At 40.4% G+C, this 21,910-nt stretch overlaps 1 long non-coding RNA gene across 3 annotated transcripts in view; it reads right to left on the minus strand.

Moving 5' to 3' along the window:
- Positions 1–21,910, minus strand: part of LOC135966261 (uncharacterized) — a 169,670-nt gene that overhangs the window by 74,481 nt on the left and 73,279 nt on the right. Inside the window, exon 4 of one of the 3 annotated variants that reach the window (XR_010579484.1) lies at positions 463–540. The exons of 1 other annotated variant lie outside the window; for it this stretch is intronic. This is a non-coding gene — a long non-coding RNA (uncharacterized lncRNA). Of the gene's footprint in view, positions 1–462; positions 541–13,754; positions 14,685–21,910 lie in introns of those variants that run through there. One more of the 3 variants, XR_010579485.1, reaches the window with a different exon arrangement.

Consider the following 21,910-nt stretch of genomic DNA (forward strand, 5'->3'; position numbering starts at 1 on the left):
GGAACAGCTTGTGCATATGAAATTGAGTGGTTCACCCAGTCATAAAATTAATAACTGGTAGATTCAGAGATGGCTGAAGAGCTCTAGGGGTTTCAGTTAGGAGTTCTACTAGCCCTATCTAATAGACCTTTTGCATAGTTCTATAGCTATGCCGTTGGATACAGTAGCCATTAGTTATATGTGGCTATGAGCCCTTAAACTGTGTTTAGTGTGATGAGGAACTGAAATTTTATTTAATTTTAATTCATTTAAATATAAATAGCCAAATGTGGCTACCATATTGGAAAGCACAGATCTGTATGAACCAAGTCCTGAGCTAGCCCAAGCTACATAGGGCAGAGGATTATTAAAGAGGAGAGGAAATAAATTTTTTTTTTTTTTCTGAGATAACAATAAGCACATTGACCCCGGGGCTTCATTCATTCACTCTCACTCAAAAACATAAATTTATTGGGTACTCACCATGTGCCAGGTACTAGGCTAGACCTGGAGCTTCTCTGATTAACAAGACCAATCTCCCACTCTTGAGGTGTTCAGAGTCTAATGAGAGCAGAAACACTCACAGTAGTAATAGCAATACATTGTGGTTGAATTGGCAGGACTTTGCTTTTTTAGGGTTGCCTACAATGGGAAGAACTGAGGGATCATTCTTCTCTAATCCAACACTAGGTATGCTCAACCCTATAGGTAAAGGTCATGGTTTCTAAATCCCAACTGCTCCATACTCCGAGGTCTTCAAATAAAGAGGGAGGGTTTTAATATAACACACTACACACTTAAAAAAAAAATCTCCCAAATTCAGTATACCAGTATAAAAAAAGAGGTGGATTTGCTTTTCATATAGGCCTTGCATGCCTCTTCATATGTAGGGCATCTATTGCTGAGTTTGGGGAAGTTGGGCCCCACCAGTTGAAATTCTTCATAAATAGGTCATGAGACTTTTACTCAAGGATCCAGGAAGTGACATCAAATTTTAGTCAGACCCAAGCTGTATTTTCAAGGCTAAAAAGGGAGCTAATAACTTTTACATGTTTTCTAAAAGCACTTTCTCACAAGCAGTGGCTGTTCAAACACTTCAAACACTTAAACCTTCCTGCTATTACACACAGAATGCCAACAGTTATTACATCATTGTAAAAAACACTTCCTGATACTCAATTATACTCATTATGCCTAAATATTTAATTCCTGCCAATACCCAATTTAAATCGTCACTTCAAAATAATTTGTTTCCGATTATTGGGATCTACTAAATTACCTCCTTAAACCTATCACCTGAAAAAACATTACATGCCAGGGAGAATAAAGAGACCTTCCCCATTTCAAACTCAGGACACTTGCCCAGGGAGCTTCTCCTTATGGCACACTGGTTTCTACAGTGTGTTCTGGCTTACAGCTTGCCCCTCCATCTTGGAGACCCAAGGAGGAAGAATCCAGATGGTGTGCCCCACTGACCTCGTCTGTCAACAATGACTGTTCAGCAAAATTAGTGGGTGTGGGGTGTGGAGTAAAAAATACAGAAGCAGAGGCCTACTCAAAATACACTTAATGAGAACCATCTAGGGGGACTGGAAATCCATATTTTAAAAAAATATCTCAAGGGATTCAGAAATGATTGGTTAACAGACTAGAAAATACTATTGCATTCAATTAGTGTATTTTACCATTACATTTATGACATAATTTTCAGTGTGAAGTTTGCCAGTGAAGTTTTCCTCTGAATTAGACAAGTACCTCAGGACTTCTTAATACCAAAGTGACTCTCCCTCATCTGTATTATTGCCGACAGGGCATTGCATTTCCACCAACAATACTAACCTAAATTTCTCCATATGTTTCTTTTTTCATCAATGCTTCTTGCACTTCGTTTGTTTTTTCTGGGTTAAATTTTGCTCCTGCTAAAGTATATCCTTTGGTATTTCTTTCCATGAAGGCCTTAGTAGTAAACATTTTTAGTTTTTGGAAGTCTGAACATATCTTTATTTTTGTATCATTTAAGAGTGAAACTTTAACAGGATATAAAAAGCTAAAATAATAATCGTATCCCATAAGCACAGAGAAGATATTATTCCATTGTCTTCTGGAATCCATTGTTGCTTATGAGAAGTCATCTGTTAATAATCTAATTATCTTTGCTTTAAAGGTAATTTGTCTTTTCTTTCTGGTAAATTTATCTTTATTTTCACGTAGTGTGGTTTCAATGATATGTGTTTAGGTTCAGATTTGTGCTTAATTATCATTTTTGGATTCCATGTTCTTTTTCAACTTAAGGATTTATAATTTTCTTTAATTTTGAAAATATTTCTACCATTGTCTTCAAATAATACCTCTTGCCCACATGTTGGGTTGTTCATTGTATCTCCATGTCTTTTTATCTTCTCTTTTATATGCTTAATGTCTTTATCTTTTTGAAAATTGTTTCCCTGAGGGAAAATTAGTAAATTAGAGGTAAATGTTAGGAGGTCACTTTGCTGTTTCACTCATATATTCAGGCTCTAAAGTATTTTTAGTGACTATATTTTTCATTACTAGAACCTATATTTGCCATTAAAAAAAAATTCTCACTTTTTTTTCCCAAGAACTTTTGCACATTTCTTTCTTTTTCTCATGAATATTTTTTAAATGCATATTAAAAATCTCTTTCAGATTTCTCAACTATTTCTATTCTTGTGCATTTGCTCAGTCTTTCATGGAAGTTTATTATGTACTTGTGAGCTTATCTTCAGGGAGAGTTATTTTTCATAGGGGGCATCTCTTTGAAGAGGTACAAAGTTTGCTTGTGGACCAGTTTTTATGTTAATTTCTCATTCTTGTATTATATAGGTAGCATTAATTTGGAACCTGCCATTGGACAGGGTGGTCTTGGGATTTCTGTTTCTCATAAGTGACTTTCCCCTCTTCTGCAGTTCCACATACCTGACCTGGTGGATAGAGTTTTCCTAGTGTTTTATCAAGACAGAACTTCCCAGCACCTAGATTTAGGCAGAATTTAGGATCTAGCTTTACAGCACACATAGTGCTTTCAACATAAGTCCTGCATAGCTGATACTTCCCTAAGCCCTAGGAGTATTCCACTTCCAACATGTCTGTAAGAAATTTTATTTTCAACTTCCGTTTTGAGCTCTTTGAGTAATGATTAAAAGCGTAGAATCTAGATTCTGACCACTTGGAATTAAAATAAACAGCTCTGCCACTTACTAGCTGTATAACTTTGGGGAAGTTGCTGAATCTCTCCATGCCTTAGTTTTCTCAGCTATAAAACTGTGACAATAACTTTCTCATGGAGTTGTGGGGATCAAATAAGTTAATATAGGCGAAATACTGAGGATGGTGCCTGACACATAGCAAGCATTAAATATATGTTTGCCATCATAATCTTACTTTCAGCTTGCCTACATATTAAACTTTTTTGTTAATATATTATATATATAGGCATATGTTAACATATATTTTAATAGATATAATTTTGTTAAATGTATTTTATTAGGTTATATATGCGTCCTATATATAGGTATATATTAACACATATTTTAATATACATAATTTTGTTAAACGTATTTTATTATGTTATATGTGTGTCATATATTTTCTTTCATAATTTGAAAAATATGTTTTATATATGGATAGCATAAGATTTTCATTCTGTTTTAGAAATATGGCCTTTCTAAAGTGAGGGCACAGTGGTAACAAGCAGGATATGGGAAGCTTATATTATATTCAGTTGCTATATGCAGGATTTGGGGCCTCTGACTTCTCAATGGTTGAATTCTTTTTTCCTCATTAAAGGCTTGGCTGGGCTCTGCTATCCTTCTCTCCTTCCCATGGCTGTCACTGCTAATCTTCACAAATTCATCTTTATTTTGAAGGTCATGGAACTCCAGAGATGTTTAGATGTATTTGAGCTGGCAGGAGAATTATTTTACTTCATTCATTCCTACATACAAAAGGTTTTTTATTTTGTGTTTTACCATTTTATTTGACCACACCAGCAAGTCTGTTTAACTGAATGTGGTATTTTCACAAGGAATAATGATCTGAGGAAAGGGGGCCTGTTCCCGAAAGTGGGATTGTAGATGCTAGTCTTGGCTCAGTTTCTGGGGTTTATTAAAAGAGTGTTTATAAAACCACTCTATTTTTATTTACCAAGAATATTAGTGGAGGAAAGGGGCAAGAAAAAAATGGCCTGGGACTCAAAATTCTCTGAGGATAAATCAATCATTAAGTAGATCATATTTACATGAATAACCAAGACTTGATGAGATGTGTCAGCCTACTCAGCTCCTAGCCACAGGTCAGCAAGGATTTAATGTACAATCAACCTTCTCTCATTCTACAGAAATAAATGAAAAAACTAGTCAACTAAGCAGCAGGCTGCTCTGAGGTTTCTTGAGTAGAAGGGTGACCTGTCTGTTCCCCTATTGATGCAATGAAGAGCACCACTTTTTGTGAATCCGTCTCTCCTTCCTTTCTTTCTTCCTTTTGGAAACCTAGCAATGGCTATGAACATTATGGTGACATATAGTTTATCAGAGGCCCTTACTATGTTTTCTTTTTTTTTTTTGAGACAAAGTCTCATTCTGTCATTAAGGCTGGAGAGCTGTGGTGTGATCACAGTTCACTGCAGCCTTGATCTCCTGGGCTCAAGTGATCCTCCTGCCTCAGCCCCCCGAGAAGCTGGGACTGTAGGTGTACATCACCATGCCCAGCTATTTTTTTTTTTGTAGAGACAGGTCTCACTATGTTGCCCAAGCTGGTCTCAAACTCCTGGGCTCAAGTAATCTTCCCACCTTGGCCTCCCAAAGCACTGGGATTATAGACATAAGCCACTGAACCTGGCCTCTAACTATGCATTAAAACACCAATTTTGGCAATAAAAGCCCCCAAAGACAATCCTGAACTTATGCAGGGAGTCTGACTGTGCACTCCATAAAATGGTGTTGAAAACTGTGTGAGCACACAGGCATATTTTTCGGTTTGGAGTTGAGAGAAGGGATGTATAGAGCCACAAAGGGACATGGAGCCAGAGCACAGTGAGACACCCATGGGCTGGGAATTCCTCTCTGCCTGGCCTTGTTCAATCTACAAATTACTAAATGGGTAGAGTTACTAATACAGGGCATGGATTTGATGTGTATAACACAAAAATGTTTCTAAAAAACAAGACAGAGTTGAATAATTCATTTATTCTGAGTTCTGTAGGTAGACCCACTGTTTTATCAGAGGGAATAAATACATGGTGGATAGAGAGGTTAGAATTAAAAATTTTAATCCCAGATGTGTCAAGGCATCATTAATTCATTAATTAATTATCTCAACAAATACTTATCAAATGTCTACTATGTGTCAGACACTGTACCAGACTCTGGAGATATAATGAAGAACAATGCAGACACAGCCTCTACTTTCTTGGAATTTATAAGTTGTATGCCGATAACCAAATAATTTTGTCTCTCTAAGAGTCATTTTTTAATCTGTAAAATGGGGTTGTAGCAAGGACTAAATGAGAAAATGTATGGGAAAGTGCTTTATAACCGCTAATGTTTTCTGTATACTGAAGATCACACATACATACACACGCACAATTGTCTTCCATTTATTGCAAAGTATAATGAAAGATTAATGAAGTTGGATCAAAAAGCACATGACATAAATTAAATCTTTATATTTATCAAAAGGGGAGGTTGTGTGGAGACTTTCTTAGGAGTGAGTTAGGAACCTGAAGATGACTGAGGCTTCCCTCGAGAGTTTTTGAAGGCGCTAGATTATACATTATAAACGACCCTGAGCGTTTTTGATTCCCTTCTGTATGCACTCTTGGGCTTTTGGAGCAGTGCTCGGAGGATAATCTGAAAGGCTTCAAGGTCAAGGATGGAGAGAAGACAATGTAACAGTCCAGTCCAGCTCTGACCACCTGCAGAAATGCCTGGAGCAAGCTGGTCCCAGGAGAATCCTCTATGCGATCTCAGGAAGCAAGAAAAGGCTCTATGGAGGGAATGGCTTTTAATGGATATTTTGTGATTGGAGGAGAAAGACTGACCTCAACTTCTCTTTCTCCATGCTGTTTTTTAAAACCATACCGAGGTGCACACTCTAGACAGAGTTGGGCATAGAGACAGGCAAAGAAGATCAGAAGCTCCAACAGCCTCTTGTAATGACAGGCCATTGAGCTGGAGCCTTCACCTCAGCCATCTGTGGCTCCTCCTTCTTTTCTAGACCAAGGACACATGTCAAGTACTTGTTACTGTAGAAGAATAAAGATAAGTGATGTGTTATTCTCTGAGGGGTTTAAATTATGACATCCAAAAAAGAGAAAGTATTGTGACACCAGAAACAGAACCAGAATGACAAATTAATATCATAAACCCATTCATTTCTTCAATTTCCACTGCTGCTACCTTTGGCGGAGCCACCTGGGGTACAGGCAAAGTCCTCTTTATTGATCTAATTTTTCTCTAGGTTTCCTCAAATGCATTCTCCATACAAAAGCCAGCAGTTTTTTTTTTTTCCCAGATAAATTCAGATTATGTCTCTTTCCTGTTTAAAACTATTCCATGTCTTCTCTTTGCACTTGGAAGAAACCCCAGACCCTTTGCCTTGACCTAGAAGTCCCTTCACGATCTGGTCCCTAACATCTCATCAAAGGCATCTCCTATATGTAACCTCTTTCCCTATACCTCCATCCACACTGGCCTTTTCTTATTCCCTCAAATTTTCCAAACTTCTTTCTGCCTCAGGACCATAGCATAGGCTGTTTCTTTAGACTGGAAGGCTCTTCAATGGCTGATTCTTCCCCTCGACTCCAAGAGGCCTCACTAGCATCCTGACTTGGGCAAATCCTCCTCTGTTATCTATTACAGAACTCTGGTTGCCTACTTCAAAGCACCTGTCCTGAGCTGTAATGCATGCACCTGTTTATTTGTTTGTCTGTCTCTTGGAATAAACTGCAAGATCCAGGTAGGATAAATCTATGGTTACTCACCACACCCTTGCACTTGAAACTTAGGATGATGTAAAAAAATATTAAAGGAATATATACAAGTTTGACTTTCTCCTTAATTTTTCTTACAGAGAGCAGGGGTGATTGCATAGGGCATAACTTCCTCACGCCTCCCTACTTTTCCACATGCAGTTGCTTCTATCTGGGCTCCCTTTTACCCTTGGCTGATCTCCAAATTCCTACTCATTCCACTTCCAGAACCAACACCACCCTTTCTCCTTCTGTGAAAGCTTCTCTTATATTCTCTTTTTTGTGTCTTCACACTATCACATAGACCTCTGTTTTGTAATTATGTGTGTATCTTCCTGTACTCCTTCCCTTTCACTGTGAATTCTCTGAGGACAAAAAGCTTATCTTATTCCTCTTTCCATCTTTAGCCCTAGTGCAGAATATGATATTCACATGATATACACATGCATGGGGAGCCTACAGATTTTATATATGTCATAGAGAAGGGCCCAGGGAAAGCTGGCCACTCCTTGGCGGCGATGTCTGCCCTTGGTTCCTCTTGCTGAACAAAGGATGGTCTATGAACAGGAAGGATGGGATGCTCCCTCCCCACTGCCTGCCCCACTCAGAAGTGAAGGCAGCTTGTACCCAGGCCGAAATAGGGTTTCCCAATCCTTTGAAAGGAAAGCATTCTTCGGGCAGATTTTCAAGCTGAAACCATCCGGAACAAAAGCTGCTTCCAGTGGTGGCCGAGCAGACCAGTGCCCCCCTCCCTACGGCCCTAGTGCAATTACTACCTAATGGGAGACGGATGTGAAGTCTTCAGGTGAAACATTTCATCAGGGCCACTGTCAGCCAGTGAGACAGAGACCTGTGAGCTCACCAGCTGATCGTGTGGGACAGTTAGAGGTGCTCAAGCAGCAGAGAAAGTGAGGAGGAGGAGAAGGAGGAGCAGCAGCGGCATACAGCCTGCCAGGTCCATTTTCACCACGCTTCCTTCCCCCAGTGGCCACCACTGGATTCTGTTTCCCCCATGGTTGGGAACTCGGGCCCTTGAAAATGAGGCACTGTTCCCCGCCAGGCACAGAGTCCAAGAGGAAAGCTCTTCGTCTTTGAAGGCAATGTGAGCATCACAACTGAATGTCTTTTAATTAACTTAGGTCCACATTTCTGCCAGACTTCCCAACTTTTTTTTTTTTTTTTTTAACATTATCTCTCTTGACCTGCTTCCCAAGGACCCTCATGTTCTCCTGTCCATTTCATCCCTCTTCCCAAGGAGAGGACTGGGATACCCCAGCAACATTCCAGATCTTTCTATCTCTTTGCACGCTGCTGAAAAGCAACTGTTCGCACAACAGTTTCTGAGGTTCTGTGGAATGGAAGGCAACGCCTACCTATGCTCAGGGATAAATTGAAAAAATAATAAAAACAACTACTTCTCCTGAAGGCCAAGAAAAAATTCAGTGGAACCTGTGGGAACTTCAAATTCTGAGGGAGGCCTTTGGAGCAGTCCTGCATTTAGTAATAATCCTTGAGTCACGGCCGCCCAGATACTGCCTCCGGGTCTGATTTTCCTTTGAGGCCTTGGAGTATATACCCAGATGAACATGAGTTTAGAGTTTTCAAAGGTCCAGGTTGGCTAGTGAGTTGTCTATAAACTGGCTGCTGCCTAACAGAACAGGCATTATCTTAATGGTACTGATAGATCTGGAGTGTCACACATCATTAAAATAGCTGATTGATTAGAAGAAAATAATTAGCTTGCCCTGCGTTGCTGGAAAGACTTTCGGCATACCAAGAAGGAGATATGGAAAGGACGTGGGGTCATCCATCTTTTGATCATTTGTTTTCCATCCAACGTGATGAAAAAGGCCCTGATAACCCTTAGGGAAGGGAAGGAATATAAACATGTCTTAGTTCTTCTCTGCCATTTACTCAGAGAGAAGCTATCTGCAGACTTTCTGGAGTGTGGTGTGTTTATTCCAGTTACATAGACACACTCCTTTAAATCAAACACACTGTTAGTGCCTTGGAGTTGTAAATCAGTGGTTCTTTTCAAGTGACTTGATAGAATGTGATATTCTACTTTCCCTTGACAGGATATAAACATCGAAACCTAAATATTATAATCAAGTCCAGCCATTGGCAGGACTGTGAAGAAGGACATGTAGATTCTAGTAGCTTTTCAATGTCCTTCTTGCCTTTCGTGGTATCTGCCTTCCTCTGGATGTTCAATAGTCATTCTCTTTCACTACTTCAGAGATAAGTTGACAAACTTATTTATATTCAGGAGTGATGTGGTTTAAGGCATTTTTATGTTCATAGACATTTGCACAAAGAACCTTGAGCCAAAGGGTGTCTCTGGGGAGGTATTTTGCTGGCATGATGGGCCTTCTCAGTACCCTGGAAATCAAGTTGTCAAACTTGCAGGCCATCAGTACTCTGATGATACTACACTCTTGGAGAGGCTGGGGGCAGAGTAAGCAGATCTGGATCACCTGGGGGCCTTCGGCTGACCCTTAGATGTACCTCCTGCCTCCCTCCACACCCTTTAGCCTCCATTATTACTTTAAAAAGCCACTGTTACAGATGAAAGCATATTATGCTCAGATTAGAAAATAAAATGGTGAAACACTGTTGGTCTGGAGAACAGAGTCTGAATTTGGGAGTTGGCTGGAATTGGGCATTCTGACCCTTTTCAGGCAAGTGACCTTGGGCACATTACTTGCTGTCCCCGAAACAATTGTACAAGATTGCCCTGAAACTTGCATAAAATTAATGCAGGAGAAAATGCTTAGTCAGGTTGGGTGGGGTGGCTCACGCCTGTAATTCCAGCACTTTAGGAGGCCAGGTGGTCAGATCACTTGAAGTCACGATTTCGAGACCAGCCTGGCCAGCATGGGGAAATGCTGTCTCTACTAAAAATATTTAATACAAAAAAATTAGCTGATCTTAGTGGTGGGTGCCTGTAATCCCAGTTACTCAGGAGGCTGAGGCAGAAGAATCGCTTGAGCCCAGGAGGTGGAGGTTGCAGTGAGCCAAGATCATGCCCCTGTATTCCAGCCTGGGTGACTGAGACTGTCTAAAAAAAAAATAAATAAATAAAATAAGCTTAGCCAATAAATATTAGTTTTCTTCCCTTTTAAAATATAATCAGAAACTCTGAATTTCACCTGAATATAATTTGTTGACATTAACTCTTAAACAATTTGTGCAACATTTTTTACAAGATAACATGATTAACTATTTTTTCCTAAACACATGAGTAATGCATCTTCACTGCAGAAATTCAGGTAATTTAAAAAAAAAAAAAAAAAAGAAAATCTATCAACTTTCCTTAGGCAGAATCACTCATTTTTTAAAAAAATTATTTTTCGATACATTTGCCCCTGCACTTCCCCACCCCCTGATCCTGGGCCTTTTTATAATGTCTGCTGTTATACTGCACCTTCTGACTTGTTGACTTCTTTTCTCCTTTAATACGTCATAAGCATTTTTCCATGATTAAACATGCAGTGTGTGTGTGTGTGTGTGTGTGTGTGTGTGTGTGTGTGTTACAGTTGCTGCCATCACTGGACAGCCCATTCTTGGCAAGAGCTTGAGTTCTTTTTTGAATTTCTGTCATATGGCTGGATATGGGAGTAGGGATGTAGGATAGTGGTGAATTTTATCTTAGTTCTCCTTCCACTGACCAGAAGTTCCTTCTGCCTTCAGTGACAAAAGGCCACATTTCAAATGCAGTTATTGGAAAGGGTCCTTTGATCCCCACAACTGGCCCCAGGGCAATGCAGAGTTGTGGCATAAGTGGTTTTTGAATGAATAAATGTATGCATGAAGGAAGAGGCATACCATTCATTCAGAAATAGGGATGCTGGGTGGTTTTGAATTCTCAGCATGGCATTATCGGTAATTTTTAGCTTTTGTTTTTATGTTACTTCTCTGTGCCTCAGTTTCATTACCTGCAAGATAGAAATAATAATAGTCCCTACCTCATGGGGTTGACACAGTGTTATATGAACGAATACATGTGAAGCGACTTTCAACATTGCCTGGCAAAAAGAGAGTGCTCAATAAACCATAGCTCATCATCATCATCATCATCATTATGTGCTTTACAATATATTCCAACATTTTTTCAGTGAGCCCAGCCACTCAAACACACAATGATTTTTAAACATTTTTTTTTTTTTTAAAGAAAGTACACATAGGCATAAGAAGACAGCATCTTAGGACAGTAAAGTAAAACAGGATGAGGAGATTGGCTAGATACCAGGAAAAGGAAGTTCTAACAGAGACAGAAAGGTATAGAAAAGGAAACAAGGAAGGGAGAAAGGAAAACAAAGAGAAAGGAGGGAGCAATTATGGGCAGACCAGAATTCAGCAGAGGGAAGGGCCAGGTATGTAAGTTTGAAAAACGCACCATGGGACTTGACTGTGCAGTGAAGACTGAGACCCATTACTCTAGGACGTTAAGGAGGAAGCTTCACAGACCCTCTCCGGCTCCCTGTCCTATTACCCAGTCAGGAAAGGGGAAGGGGCTCGGAGTGGCGAGAAGGGAATAAGGGCAGGAATTAGAAAATTGAAACATGGAAAGGTAAATTAACTCGTGAAAGGTCTCTTGGCTCATTGCTGGCAACACTGGGTCTAGAACTCAGCTTTCAGGGTATCCAAATTAGTTCTCAATACTTCTCCAACCCTGTCTGCCAGTTTCTCTCTGTACTTGGAGACCTAAATACAAAAACTGACTCGAGAATTTGAAATCTATGCCTTAACTTTTAGGATGGCCATATGTTGAGGGAGGAACAAAGATACTGGTCAAAGTTTCCATCAATGACCTGCAGAAAATTGGAAAATATCAGGTACCATCACTTCCTCACTCCCCACAAGTCTTCCAGACCTCTCTCTCTTTGCAAAGAGTGGTCAGGGAAGGTTCCAAGCCAATTGCTTAATAAATTAATAGCTCTTATTCCACTGTACAAAATGTAAGAGAAAGAATCAATTGGTTATTTTGGTTTCACAGCAGCCAATGTGCAAGTGTGACTTGACTGAGCAAGACTCAGAAATTTTCTCCATTCCAGACTGATGGGCTTGGCTTTTGGAATTCCAGGCCCTTGCATGTAGATTGACTATAGGAGCCATGAAAACATTATTTGTACGTTTTTGGTTTTGTTTTTGCATTTGGTGCTACAACTTGCAAATAGTGGCCAGACTAGTTTAAACGTATTTCTTAATATACAAGGATATTTGTATTATTTTTCTGGCACTCATTTTACTGGATTATTAGATCAAATATGGGTGTGTGCGTTGTGAGATAATCTTTTATTGGTTGGTTGGTTGGTTTATAAACAATTGGGAACAAAGACTGGAAGCCAGGTAAGATAGTTGATGGAATGCAGTCTAGCAACACTTAGGCTGGTATAGAATCTAAGATTCACAACTCCTTAAAGAAGATGCCATGTGCTTTGAGAGTAGGGTCGGTGTCAAAATTAGAGCACTCTGAATTAGTCTAGTTTATGTTTTTAGAAGCGCTATTTTCTTCCCATGTCAAAACTTCAAAACACCTGAGAAAATAAGTAGGAAGGTCTCTGTGGTTATGAACTTTGAGTGAATGATGACAATTTTGAGATACGTGCCAAAATAGGAGAGTCTTCATTTTCCTCATACCTGTTAAGGTAGTGGTCTGGACTTGCTCAGTCCTACACTTGAAGCAAACGGAGGGCCTGTGGGAGCTCCTTTGAAGGAGGCGAGTGCTCTTTGTTCCCTCGTGGCCTCTGAAGTTACTCTAGAGCTATACAGCTCAAGGCCAGCAGATGGCGCGTGGCGTCAGGCTGCGAGATAGCGCCGAGACAGCATGGACGCCGAGAGCCTGGGAAAGCCAACTGTACCACGGGAATATAAACTTTAGTTAGGAATAGAAGTCAGCTCATTTTAGCTGTTAGATGATTTGCCTGATACTCTGGCTCTTTATTTCGAGGATGTCTAGCTCACCTGTGAAATAACTCAGACCTCATTTCACTCATTTCTTAAACTAGGACTGGGTAAGGCTTACCATTCTCCTCTGCTTGTTTAGGACGCTCTTGAGAACCTCCTAAAATGCTGTGGAATGGAACAGTGGGAACGACCACAAGTACATTTTGGGGAGAAGAGAATAAAAACACCATTCCTTGAGAGTGGAAATGTCAGAGGCGTTCAAACCAGAGCGACTCCATCTTGAGTAGGGGCTGGGTAAAAATGAGAACGAGACCTGCTGGGCTGCATTCCCAGGAGGTTAGACATTCTTAGTCACAGGATGAGATAGGAGGTCAGCAGGATTGGTATCACAAGATACATGTCATAAAGACCCTGGTGATAAAACAGGATGCCATAAAGAAGCCGGCCAAAACCAAGATGGTGATGAAAGTGACCTCTGGTCATCCTCATTGCTCATTATACGTTAGTTATGATGCATTAGCAGGCTAATAAACATTCCCACCAGTGCCATGACAGTTTACAAATGCCATAGCAACATCCAAGTTACCCTATATGGTCTAGAAAGGGGAGGAACCCGCAGTTTTGGGAACCTCCCCTTTTCCAGAAAGCATATGAATAATCTATCCCTTGTTTAGCTTATGATCAAGAAATAACCATAAAAATGGCCATCCAGCAGCCCTCAGTGCTGCTCTGTCTATGGAATAGCCATCTTTTTGTTTCTTCACTTCTCTAATAAACTTGCTTTCACTTTATGGACTCCTGAATTCTTTCTTGCACAAGATCCAAGAACCCTCTCTTGGGGTCTGGATCGGGACCCCTTTCCAGTAACAGAAGCAGATGATCATACAATCCTCTTTATTGTCCTTCCCCAGCCCACAACCAAGTTTCCTAGAATCATAGTACAGTTTCCTAGAAGGCCTACTGCTGGCATATAGTTAGAGATAACTGAAGACATCTCTTAGGTTTTGAGAATAGATTACTTGTACACTTATCAAGCAGATTTTAACTTAATCTAATTGTTGTCGGTTCAGCACTTTGACCTGGTGTCACTGAGCCTGGAACTTCTCCAGAGAATAAACTTCTAGTTTTCTAAACGAAGAGGGAAGGAAAAGAGAAGGGTGGAGGGATAATTGTCTGGCTGCATGGGGGTGGATGAGGGAACCTAGAGGTTAAACTGCTCCACCTTCTGCAGACCTTCAGCCAAACCAAGTTTCAGCCCCATGCTTCAGCCTCATTTTCTATAGTACTTAGTGCCTCTAAGGCCTGAATCTTTCTGGGGCTCTAAAGGGAAAATTGCTGTGCTTTTTATTATTAAAAAAATTTTTTTTTCATCAATGTTCTCTTTAGCAGATACCTGTCATTCTGTTAAACCCCTGCTGTACATTTTCTTTGTTTCCCACATTGTGAGTTTTATTTTTCCAGGGCAGAAATTCCCGGCATCCCTTGCAGCTCCCAGGGATTAGGTCTGGGACCTATGTTCTACCAACCAAATACACCCACATGAAGCTCTGATTAGGAAGTCAGCAACATGTGGACACAGACTGGGTTCTGAGCATCTATGGTGCAGATGAAGATGATGGCAGGAGCTGTGGAGGCAGTAGAATCCTCATCAATCCTCTTCTGGGTGAGATGCCAGGCTGTGTTCCTATGAGCTTAGCCTTGAGCTTCTTTTTTTGCCAGACCTCCCAATGAATCACCGAGCTCCTAATAACTCTCAGTAATTTCCTTTTATGCTCAAACCAACCCAAATGGTTTCTATAGTTTGCAACTAAAGGGGGAAAAAAGGAAGAAAGAAAAGAGACTAATAAATTTGGTCCATGAAAGTAAGGTCAATCTAAAATCTATAAGAATAACAAATGCAGAATTGGGCTCAATGCAGGCAGGAAGACAGAAGGCAAAGTGTATTTTGTTATGTACAAAGTACTACATATGGTACAACATTCCAGTGCTGCCTTCCTAAGGCAGGTGCTATTTGACTGTGGCCACAACCCAATATGGAGAGAAGCTCCATGACGTGGAGCATTGAAACACTGACAAAGCCAACTGCTTCTTTATCTGCACCAAAGCAGCAGAAATAATGACTTCAAAGTAGCAACCTTAACCAGAAAGACCTGAAGTCCTTCTCCCATTATTATTGTTATCATTATTGTTATTATTTTGCAAGGCATGCCCACTGGACTTTCTCCCATTATTTAAGGATTCTCTGCAAGAAACCTTGAACCTATTAAAAAAGTTCCGGTTCAGGGGAGTGTTTCCCCATGAGAAGCTACGATTTCAAATTGTCTCAAAGAAGTAGTCGTTGAAGAAGAACTAGAAAAGGATAGATCAGTGATGTTGGAAGTAAAGGGGCAAGAATCTTCAGGTTTAAAGACTGTGGACACAGCATCTTTGACTGTGTCTACACACAGCATCTTTGACTGTGTCTACACACATACAGTTGATAGGAAGCAAATAGAACAGAAGCCAACTAAGATTTTTAGGAAACCACATTGTCAAAGACACCTCAAGCCTGCCTGAAAATAGCCTATAATTTTTATTTTTAAAACAAATTCCAGGCCTCTAGACCCACACTAGCATGAAGAGGTCTGCAGAAGCTGTGTGTCCCTCAAGAAAGCAATTCTTTATTGCCCATCAAAGGTGAATCCATAGGGGATCATTAACAAGAAGATCATCCCAGAGAGCAGCTTCTAGAATCACCAACCAAGTAAGTGTCATTGCTATCCCTATTCAGCAAGGTTTGCTATTTGCTACTCATTCAGGAATGCTGAGTCTATGTTTTAAACTGAAAGTTTAAAACAAAATCTTGGTTATCCCATTTTTTCTTTACGTTTGTATAATTGGGAGTGGGTATTGGGAGACAGCTTGTCTTTGAGCTTTGGGCTTTGAGTAGTAATAGTTGTTTTTTTTTTTTTTTAAACAATTAGCATTACCCTTACTATTTAAGACAGAAGATTTTTCAGAACAAAGACCTCAAAATGAGAAGGAGTGTGTTCTGGACTTAAAACATTGCTCAGGTGTGTTAGCAAGGACTGAGACCTTGAAGGTCTCCAAATACCATTAAGAATCATTGTGTTATCCTCTTTCTCACCTGTTGGATTTGTTTGTTTGTTTTTACTTCTGATTGATGAACTGGGCGAAGAGAAGTGGTCTAGAAATGGTGAGAGTGGGTGGGTAGATAGGATACAGGTGGCCTCAAATGGAGAGTGGTCACCTGTGAACAGAAGCCATGTTGATCTCCCTGCACTGCCTCTTCTTCCCTGCTCCTTGCAATGACCTTTACCTGGACTCAGTCAAAACAGCTCTGTCCTTCTCCTTCCCAACCTAAAGCTTATAGTGCAGTTAATCTAGAGGTCAGCTGAAGTGCAGATTCAAGTGGCTCAAACCCCTTTGCAGGTGTAGGGAAGGAGTTTGGAACAGGGAAGGGGTAGGTTGGGGGTGAAGATGGGAGGAGCTCATGGCTTCCCTAATTAGCTCTGATTCAGAGCTCAGACTTCTGTTGTCATTTCCTACCCACAAGTACTGTATCATTCCTTTGGTTTCCTTCATTTCTATTCAGCCTCATGAAATAAAGAAATAAAGTAAACAAACAAGTAAATTAAAACAAGATCTTTATGGATGTGACAGAAAGCTTAGAAAGCCAAGAAAGTCTTCTATCCAGGTGATGCAAATAACTGTAAAACTTCAGACTTCTTGAACTACAAAGATGAATTCTGCCAACCCAAGTTCTAGTACTTCCTCCACTCCCAGCCTAATTCCACTGTTTCTTGGTTTCCTTGCTCCTTCTCTTTCTGTTTGACTGTTGGGAGTAATAAACTCAGTCAAGTCCTACTACTTGAGCCCATATTTAAATGCAGAACAATTTGGACTTCAATTTATTCTTCCCCCTTCTTCCAGACTCTGGTCTGATTTATCTTTTTATACTCTATAGCCTATTAGGGTTTTATAATAAAGGCTGTCCTTCTCTAAGATTTCCAGTGTAGCTATTATCCTTTAACCCTTTTGCAGAGTTAACAAAACCAGTTGTTATTTTTTTTGGTGGGGGTGGAGGGTGGTTGTTTAGCTTTTACTGATTATTAGAATGACTATTATTTCAGCAAAAAGTATTTATGAAAAAAAAAACTCAAAAATTTCAGAAAAGTACAAAGGAGAAAGAGAATAATCTGTAGCATCCCAAACTCAGTATATGTCTAAGGACAGTCTCTGTTCTCCCCTGGTCTTATTCATTCCCTTCTCTCTAATCAAGGAACAATTGGCTTGACTTTTCTAGCTTACTTCACTTAATTTTAGATAAATATATATCCTGTTTGAGATTCAAAGAAGCATTTGTCAGCATTAAGGGTCTCCCTTATCTTCATCCATGCTCACAATATGTGGCAGGTATCCTTCAGAGTTTGTGGTTTGGGATTATAGCTGTTTCCTCATTTCATTCATGATGGGGAGATTTTTTTTTCCTTCTATTTTTGTTCCATTTATTGTTTTCATTGGATTTTTAGAAAGGGGAATGGCGTAAGTGGTTTTACTCTGCTGTCTTTAACAGGAAGACTTACTTTTCAAAGTAATTACGTGTCTGCTTTTAATTTTCTACTTCAAGAAAATGTTAAGGAAAGAATGTATAGCATTCTAGTTAATTTTCAGTCGTTTAGGTGCCTGATAAAGAGAAGCTTCCCTAAAGAGCAGCCAGTTCTGTTCTGAAGATGGCCTTCCCATGGCACCAGTACCCTGGCTAGAATTTTCCCAGGGAGAGATGGCCTAGCTCCATGGGAGCTATCACCATAGATTGCCCATGCTGAGAGAACAGACCACAAATTACACCAGCTGCAGACACTTACACAGTGCATGTAGGGAGAACAGAGGCTGATATCCAGAGAACAAGAGGGGTTGTACCTCAGCTGCACAGCAGCAGCAACCTGCAGAGAAACACAACCTACAAGTTTATACAGCCCTCCTCCTGCCTCCATGAGAACATGACAGAGGCATTTGAACCAGAGTAACTCCATCTTGAATAGGGGCTGGGTAAAATAAGGCTGAGACCTACTGGGCTGCATTCACAGGAGGTCAGGCATTCTTAGTCACAGGATGAGATAGGAGGTTGGCATAAGACACTGGTCACAAAGACCCTGCTGATAAAACAGGATGTGGTAAAGAAGCCAGTCAAATCCCACCAAAACCAAGATGGCGATGAAAGTGACCTCTGGTCATCTTCATTATTCATTATACATTAATTATAATGCACTAGCTTGCTAAAAGACACTCTCACCAGCACCAGGACAGTTTACGAATGCCATGGTAACATTCGGAATTTATCCTACATAATCTAAAAAGGGGAGGGACCTTCAGTTTCGGGAAATCTCTGACCCTTTCCTGGAAAACTCATGAATAATCCACCCCTTGTTTACAAATAATCGAGAAATAACTATAAGTATACTCAATTGAGCCGCTTATACCACTGCTCTGGCTATAGAGTAGCCATTCTTTTGTTCCTTCACTTTCTGAATAAACTTGCTTTCACTTTACTGTACGGACTCACCCTGAATTCTCTCTTGCCCAGAGGTCCAAGAACCTTATCTTGGGGTCTGGATTGACACCCCTTTCCAGTAACAGATCCATAACTTTTCCATTATCTAGACATCGTTTTGGGAAGAAGGACGGAAGGGGAGACCTATAGAAAGTAGAGAATAGACTCTGATAGGGAGTTTCAGCATCAAATTGAGTAAAGTAAGCCCTCTTCCCCTTTTTTTCACCCTGGAAGAGACTGTAACTTAGCAAGTTTATTTCCACCATCTGTAGAAATGAGAGCTTCAGAGCAAGATTAAATCAGTTATAGAAAATAAATAAGCTACTGTTTTTGTACATCTGATTTGCAAGGTGTTAATCTTGACCCTGCAACATCTGCGATTTTAGCTTCATCTTTCAGCAAGAGGCAGCCTGCTAGAAGGAAAACTGTTCAGGACTGGGAGTTGACCTTGGGTTACTCCTGGCTCTGCCACTAACTAGTTATGTGATGTTGGTTAAGACACTTAGTCTTCTACTTCGAAATTTCGTCAACTCTAAAATTACAAGGTTGGACCAGATCCATGATTTTCAAATGTTCATGGCTGCAGAGCCCTTTTGTTAAACTCTGACTTAGATGGCCAATATATAAAACAGATACTGTTGGAGTTTCCTCTGGCAAAATGGGAAGTAGGTGTCTGGGACCACATATGCTAGAGGGCCCCTTGGGCTCCCTAGAAAGTCCCTAAATCACCTCCACAGAGCCCTTCCCAGCTATGCACTTTGAAGACCAGTGAAGGCAATGATTCTCTGGTCCTTTTTGATTCTAATCCCCAATGATTCAGTGTCTGCCCAAGGCCAAGAGTGACTGACAGCAGCATGAAATAATCTGTTCCATGGTCCATGGGCATCTGAGGAGATTGGCACTACCTTGTCCTTTTGTAGACAAGGCAATTTACCTTAATGTTAAAACAAAAAAAATCCAGCACTTCATGGTGGTTGGGGGTTCTCTTACAACCGAAGAGGAGGAGGAGGAGGAGAAGGAGGAGGAGGAAGAAGAAGAAGAAGAGGAGGAGGAAGAGGAGGAGGAAGAGGAAGAGGAAGAGGGAGAAGAAGAAGAAGCCTGAAGTAACCACAAACTAGAAATTGGGTCCCCATTATATGACTAACACGGCAGAGTCATGTCCTGGATCCACCATTTAGTATGCCAGGTACAGTGTATGTCACCTCATTAGTCCTGACAACAACCCAAGAGGTATGATCCTCATTTTACAGATAATAATGCTATATAGCAGGTTAAGGAACTTGCTCAAATATCATACTATTACAGAGAATTGTGACTTTTAAAAAAACATTTACTCCTTCCTAAATGAGATGCTCATATTTATAATCAGTTACCAAAGCCATGGAAACTTCTCATCTCACAGAATCTACCATTCAATGACTCTTAGAGCATTTTTGCACATGAAATGGACAAGAAAAATGTTTGTGACAATCTGAATTTTAAATGGAGATCAAAAGTCCTTGCAGCAGTGAAGAAAAAGCAGGCATCTTTCCTTCCCTTTCATGCACTTATATTTTAAGAAGCTCAGTCATTCCAGTCCATGCAGAAAAATACTCTCAAAGGAATATTTACAATGTGGATCTTATATTAAACATTTGGTTTTATGTACTTAAATATTTATAAAAGCATACGTTGAATAAATTTTAGTCTACAAACTGAAGTGTTCAAAACACATCAATTTCCTCATTTCTTTAAATCAATTTAATTTTCTGACTCTCAGCCTCCATCCTTCAAAGATGGTAAAAACATCTACCTCATCCTTTTGGGGGCCCCCTCTCCTTCCCAAAACCATACCACTACCTGGAAAGCTTGCTCGGGATGAGGACAATTGAGGAAGGAGCTCTAACCTCCAATTTTTCAAGGTATCACTGGCATCCCACTGTGAAGCCCACAGTGTGCCCTGAATTTTGGTGGTGCCAGTCTGTGGTTAGAAGGCTTTGAGGAAAGTGCCTCCCTCTAGACGCCCTGAGGACCATCTCCTCTGGGCAGGGCTAGCTTTATGCACAAGTGACATGGGTAGTCTCACAGGGTCCCCTGCTCAGAAAAACCCTGAGCTTGTTTTAGTGCTCTTCTGTTGAAGTCCTGAAATTTGACCAAAAGGTTCCACAGTTTCATTTTGCATTGGGCCTTGCAAATTGTAAAGCTGATCCTAAAACTGATGGGTTTAGTTAGCACCTCTTCTGCTTGCTTTCTTAGAGGGGTCTGCAGCCTTCCTCCTCTACCCTGTTAGGCAGAAGAGCTTCTCTCTCCTCACTTTGCCCTCCAGTGCCTTTGCCTCTCTTCTTTGGAGTAGGGGGCACTTAACATTATCTCTTCAAGGGTCTGAGGCTTTTACAAAAGACAAAAATAGTCACAGAGGACTTCAGGGGTTTCCCCTTCCATCCTGCAAAATGTCCCTGAGGCAAAGGAGCATACAAGGAACTGGTTCCTACTTGAAATCAGCAAAGAAGGAAAAAGATGTGTGGGGAGAAAAACCATATCTTAATATTTCGATAAATTGCTATACCACATATGTAGTTGTGTTTTAATTAAGTTATTTTATAATCAGTTTTGATGACTTTGTCATATGAAATTGGTCTCTAGAATAGAACCCCAACACATACTGCTGTACCCGTAAAAAGCAAGGACACAGAGACCTCAGCAGGGTGTTGCTATGAGTAGAGTGAGCATATGTATTATAGCTCAAACTGGGACACATGTGAAATAGGAAGGAATTGCTAACAATAATTACACCAGAGCAGTAAGAGTGAGCTGAAACCACCCTGGGCAAACTCAAATATATGGGCACTCCACCTATAAATGATAGAGGCAGAATTTGAACGTGGGTCTGTGTTACTCCCACTGTTGGGATATTAATTAGGATAATCTGTAGCCAGCTCAACAGATTGACCACAAGTGCTGTATTCCACATCCATTCTGTTGTTTTGCTGTTGACATGGCCTGAGAAAGGCTAGGTTCACAACAGGAGAATTTTATTCACGAGAAACCCAGGAACCGCATTCCTTAGTTGTAACTGGTCCGAGCTCCAGGCATGAATGAGGCAAGTTTCATCTTCAATATTTACTGAAAACAGACGCTGAAGTTTGAGAAGCAAATGTAAAGTGCTCATTCCAAAGCCTCTTTATATACATGTTAAATCAGTTTGTGGGAAAGAGACCACAGAGCTTGTTTAAACATTCATACTGATGACACAACTGTTCTGAAATATGCAGTTTCTTGTAGTTATATGTGGAATTAATTGCATATGGAGAAAGTCATCTTTTGAAACTGGCTAAAAGGAAATAGTCCATAACTCAGTGATATCAACATACACACCACTGTGCTGGGGACTCTACTTCACTTTTTTTCTTATCTCAGCCACTGTCTGAAGACGCTGTTTTCTCACTCAAGGCGTCATGACTCAGCTATGTAGCTCTGTCGAGAGACAGAAAAAAAATATC

This window comes from Macaca fascicularis, chromosome 11, assembly GCF_037993035.2.
Source record: "Macaca fascicularis isolate 582-1 chromosome 11, T2T-MFA8v1.1".
NCBI lineage: Eukaryota > Metazoa > Chordata > Mammalia > Primates > Cercopithecidae > Macaca > Macaca fascicularis.